The following is a 5,838-nucleotide window of genomic DNA, read 5'->3' as shown; positions in this document are numbered from 1 at the left end:
GAGGAGACTGGAGAAGGAAGGAAGCAGGATGAGCCACAAGGAGACCTGGAGGAGGCACATGGAGCAGAGAGACACGTGAAGAAGCTGCACTTGCTTCTTGGCCTTGGACTGGGTGGCACAGATGTGGGTAAGAGACCCGTAGGGAGGTTACAATGGCAGCTTCTATCTTGATTTTGCTCTTTTCCTTCCAGACTTGTCAGTCCCGTCCACCCTTTCTCTATGGGCCCCGCCAGAAGGTGCTTTAGGTGGCATTCAGGTCCTGCTTGGGCCAACCATGTTGGCTGAATATTTACCCACAAGGGGACAGGTGACTTTGAATGTTTGATTTGGAAACTATTCTTTGCTTTTTCTTTGTTGCACACTAATTGTATTAAAGTTCCTTTCCATTAAAGGTCTTACATGTTTTGTCTTGATGCAGCAGATGGCAGAGTATGGGGGAGATAGATGGATAAGGGGAGTCCTTAACTCCTCCTTACCCAGAACATCCCCCTTAGTTCCCCAATGTTGGGGTGTCAGGGAGATTCAGGGGGCCAAGAGGAGGGCAGAGCAAGGCCTGAGGCGCCCTGGAGGACCAGCCCCGGGGCTGATTCTGGGGGCTCCAGGGCCCCACTCGCTGCAGGGAGGTCAGACTCAGCCCTGCACACAGCTCCAGGCCACTGACAGCCCCTCGTGCCGTGACCCTGCAGACACCGCTCAGGATAGCATGAAGAAAAAGAAATGAACAGAAAATTAAATGGAATCTAAAAAAGGTAGACATAATTTTTTTAATCACGTTTATTTTGAAAGACACTTCAAGGGACATGAATCCTTGTCTGACAGCTCATTGTTATCCTGACCTTGACTGTCTGAGTTACACTGGAGCACCTGTTCATTGTGAGAAAACAGCCACTGATCAATTTATCGCCTCAATTTATTAATGGTTTGTACAAAACCACTTCCTACTTTGTACCCAAAACAACAGGTACAATCTGGCATCTGGCTATGCATTCCACCCACCAGACAACTCTGCCTGGCCCTGTGAGAGGGCGTGAGAGGTGACCAGGCTCTCCTTCAGTCCCTTGGGACAGGATGAACTAGAACCAGGGAAACAAAAGTGTTTGGCAGTTTCCCAGAGAATTCAGATGGCACTCAGACAGGTGGAGAGAGAGAGATTTAATTGTCACACTGCAGGCTCAGTGGGATCGCTCCCCAAAGGGCTGAGCACCAAGGAACAAGAATGGCAAGGTTTTATACAGTTTGTATGAGAAACTTGCTATCCCATCTCTCATGGCATAAGCGTTCTTTATTGTTCGGGAAGGGGGTTCAAGGGTGTCATGGCAACCACCTCAGACAAGCATTGCGGTACACCCAGCAACTCCTCCAGCAAGCAGCAGAACCAAAGCGGTAGACTCCCCCAAGCAGCAGATTTTGGAAGGTGACAGAAACTAAGCATCAGACTCCCCCAAGCAGGAGGTTTGGGAAACATCCTGCTTCAGGTTATCATTGTGTTCTAAATCAGGGGGTCGTGACTGGATTACGAAGGTGTGGTACATGTACACAGTGGAATACTACTCAGTGATCAAAAACATAAACTCATGCCATTTGGGAAATATGGATGGGGTAGGAAGGGATACTAAGCTTGATAAGTCAGAAGGAAAAATAAATATCAGATGATTTCCCTTATATGTGGGATATACAGAAATCAAACAAAGGGTCAGATAATGACAAAACTTGCAGCCTGATCCTAGATCTGAGGCCTAGAGCAGGGGAAGGGAGAGAAATGGTTCCAAACAGGGGAGGGAAGAGCACAAGGGACTGTAGTGATGGATCATGGGTGCTAAGGTGGTGAGAGAACTATAAGGACTACACCTGAGAGAGAAATCAAATATTATACAAAAATTAACAATGATGTAAGAGAACAAATAGATAAATTTAATAAAAATTTTATATCAATCACTGACAGCTAGAAAACAAATAAAATTAAATAAAGCAGAGGATTCTGAAGTTACAAAATGGGGGGAGAGAAATCCTATAACATTCAGCCCCACACAGGCTGAGCTCTCATTCTATGATGGAAAATAATATTGAAGAAATTCGGGTGAATTACATTAAGTGATAACATTCTCAATAGTCCACTGCATCCTAAGACTGTCCCACTCACAGCTCCCCACAACCTGGCCCCATCCTCTGGGGTGTCCCAGGGGGTGAGAGACATCCCAGAGTCCTGGGTGCTGTTGCTGCTTGAGGAAGCACAAAAGAGACCTTGTCAGAGCCCAGAGAGGAGACCCTCAGAGGAACTGATGAGGGTGACTCTCCCTAGAGTTCCCTCTACGCTGTCCTCAGGGGCTCAGGATCCAACCCCTGATCCACACTTACCTGCAGCCTGACTGTAGCTGATTGCGTGTCCCCCTGTGGGAAGAAACATCATGTGAGACAAGGGAGGAGTCAGCCCATGGAACCCTAAAGAAATCCCCAAGTCTGGGTCACAGGGAAGTTTCTAGAACTGTGACTGAAGACCCAGGTCAGGACTGGGATATATGAAGAATGGATATGAAAGGGAATTGGAGTCTTTCCTCAGCAGGGTCCTTCCCCTATGACATTTACTGGGAAACAGATCCCCATCACCACAGTTATAAGGTGAACAATTGGTGATTCATTTTCATAAGTGCTTTACAAAAGAGTGAGTGTTCGCAATCAGCTCCAGACTGGGCAACACATGTGTGTGGATCATACTCCCTACTAACCAGGAAGGGCAAGTTCTCCCTGGGACATGAAAGCCCCCAGTGGACAAGATCCCCCACTCCCTTCCCTACCTGAGCGCGTATTCCTCCACCACACAGCTGCAGCCACCGCAGCTCCAGTGAGCACAGCTCCAAGGAGAACCAGGCCAGCAATGAGGCCCGCGTTGGGGATGGTGGGCTGAGAAGGGGGCACTGGAAGGGACAGGAAGGTGAGATACTGAGCCCCAGGCTTCATCGGACCCTCTGAAGGTCTCCAGAAGGGCTCCTGATGACCCTGAGCAGAAGCTCAGTGCCCATGTTCTCTCCTTACCCCAAGTCAGGACTGTAGGCTCCAACAGCCCCTCATGCTGCACATGGCACGTGTATCTCTGCTCCTCTCCAGAAGGCACCACCACAGCCGCCCACTTCTGGAAGGTTCCATCCCCCCCAGGCCTGGTCTCCACCAGATCCGTGGCCTGGGTCAGGTTCTCCCCATCTCGCTGCCAGGTCAGGGTGATGGCCGCAGGGTAGAAGCCCAGGGCCCAGCACTTCAGGGTGACCTCATGCTCAGAGGTGGGGTGGAGGGTCACATGTGTCTTTGGGGGATCTGAGGAAGGGACAAAAAATTCACCCTTTGGGTTTTCCTTCCTGGACACTGAAGCAGCCTCACTGACCATCCTCAGAATGGACATGACAATTGCTTTGGAGGGAGAAAACACAACGCCCAAAAACCAGCCTAGTCTGGAGAATCTGGAATAATCGGGTGAGAGCCCAGAGTAGGAGGATGCAGGTCTCTGAGGAGAACACAGACTTTTGCTCCTGACCTGGGTGGAGGGTGAATGACACAGAAAGGCAGGAGTCAGATCCAGAAATGTTCTCAGACCAAAAACAAGACCTTGAAAGAGAAACTCATGGTTCCCAGGATGGCTGCCGGGTCACAAGGATCCAGGGAAGAGTTATTTCAGGATGGCCTCCCTGCCTCAGGAAAGACTGGATTCCTTAACGTCCAGAAAAGTGGTGTCTTCTGGGCGAGTCTCTCTAGCACAGAACATGAAACCCAGGGGACTCCTCCCTCTGCCCAGAAAGCAGGTGCTGTTCTGCCCATTATTCCATTTTCCCCGTGGGGCGCCAGATGAGGGGAGGTCCAAGGCCTTGTGGCCCCTCTTACCTGTGCGCTGCAGCACCTCCTTCCCCAAAATCAAGAATCTGAGGAGCCACTGGAAGCACCTGCCCTGTATACTGTTCCTGACGCGCCTGGCCCTCCCTGCGCCTCCCACGCGCGCTGGGTGATCTGAGCCACCGAGTCCGCGGGGGTCCAGGAGCGCAGGTCCTCGCTCAGGGAGATGAAATCCGCGCCGTCGTAGGCGAACTTTTCATACCGCCGAGGAGGCTCAGGTCTGGCCCCACTTCACAGCCACACATGCTCTGGAGAGTGTGAAACACTGCGCCCCGCCCAGCGGTCAGTCTGGAGGTCACTCGCAATTCACCCCCGCCCCCCGCACCCTGAATAAACCTAAACTGAAATGAAAGTGCCGGCAGGACAGTCCCTTCCGGGGGAGGGTCCTGCAGATCCACCGGCCTCGAGGGATCAGTGGACCCTGAGACTCGGGACATCCCGGCCTCATGGTGGGAATGGGGGGTGACCTGACCCTGGCCCCGCTCCGCGAAGCTCACCGTCCTCGCTCTGGCTGTAGCGGCCGCGCAGGTCCCTCAGGAGCGCTTCGAACCACTGCGCGCTGTTCCTTTGGTTCCGAGTCTCCTCGTCCCGCTCCTCCTGCCCAACCTGCCCAGCCCAGGGCGCCCGCGGCTCCACACTCCGGTTTGGAGAGCTGAAGTCGAACCGCAGGAACTGCGAGTCGTCCACGTAGCCCACCGCGATGTAGCAGGCACATTGACTTTGCAGTTGCCGATGTTGACTTTGTTGCCATTGTTGCCGTTGTTGTTGCCGTTGAACATCACGGTGTAGAAAAGCCTCAGGGAGTGGGAGCCTGGGGGCGGGAGGGGAGACCCGGGCTGACCCTCCTCTCAGCTCGGGCCCAGGGCCCAGGGAGATGGGCCTGGAGGGGGGAAAGGGGCGGGGCCGGGAGAGTGAAAAGGGGGGTGGGCCAAGAAGGGCCCAGACTCAGGGGCCCAGAGCACTCAGGGGAGGCGGGAGGGACAGAAGGGGCCAGAACACAACGGGCCTGTAGGGGGAACAAGAGGTTGGGGGAGATGAGCCTTTCCTGGGTGCTGCACCCGCAGGGGGGTCCTGGCTCCTCCCTCCTGGAGCAACAATGTCCAGCTGGACACGCACTCACCTGCCCGGGTCTCCATCAGGGCCAGGGCCCCCAGAGCAGCAGCAGGAGGGTGAGGGGCATCACGCCCCATCCAGGGGTCTGGGGAGCAGGAGTCCAGGAGGGTCCTTGGAGACTTTGTCACTGGAGCAGGATGATGCTGATTGTCTTCCCTGGACACCCCCAGGAGATGGGGAGAGAGAATGGGGTGAGTGTGGGGTCATCAAGGCTGCACCACCCCACAGAGCCTGTGAGAGGGAGACATGATGCTGTGACAGTGTGACATCCACAGAAAGGGGAGGCTCCAAATTCCCTTCCCCACCTTAGGGAGGAGTGGATTTGGGCTGGGAGAAGCAGCAGCCTGGAGGAGTGAAGAAACTAGTAGTATTTTCAGATAATTGTGAATATTGATGTTAATTAAAACTATATAGGTGATAGTTTCTCAAAGGTTACTTGCAAAGTGAAACCTGAAATAATATCAGGGACTATTTCCTATTCTGTTACATTTCCATAGGCCTCTCTGCATATTGGGTGGAACTTGTGCTAATGTATGATTTTTTAAGGTGAAACATTGTTTCACTAAGTTACATAGATTTTTAGTGTTAATTACACTGGAATCAAATGATTAAAAAAAGTTTTATTTTTAATCACAAATCCCAAAAGAAAAATTTGTACTGTAAATTGTCAAGTAGTGATTCACTCATTTTTTCATAATTCTGGTTTTATCTGAGAGCTTATATTTTATCAGGCAAAATTACTGTCAGTTGCCAATTGTTGATTTTCTACAAGAAACACACATTCAGCCTCTCCGGTAGCACAGCAGGTTGAGCACAGCGCTGTGAAGCTGTCCCCAGCCTCTGCAGAGC

The 5,838-nt window shown here is 52.0% G+C and overlaps 1 pseudogene; it reads right to left on the bottom strand.

Annotated features, from left to right (window-relative positions):
* Positions 1–795: 795 nt before the first annotated feature.
* On the bottom strand, positions 796–5,055 carry LOC119252194 (patr class I histocompatibility antigen, A-126 alpha chain-like; annotated as a pseudogene).
* Between the last annotated feature and the right edge of the window lie 783 nt (positions 5,056–5,838).

This window comes from Talpa occidentalis, unplaced genomic scaffold (genome assembly GCF_014898055.3).
Source record: "Talpa occidentalis isolate TD23 unplaced genomic scaffold, MPIMG_talOcc4v2.1 talOcc4.2, whole genome shotgun sequence".
Lineage (NCBI taxonomy): Eukaryota > Metazoa > Chordata > Mammalia > Eulipotyphla > Talpidae > Talpa > Talpa occidentalis.
The sequence above is the reverse complement of the archived record's forward strand: the minus strand, read 5'-3'. Positions and strand labels throughout refer to the sequence as shown.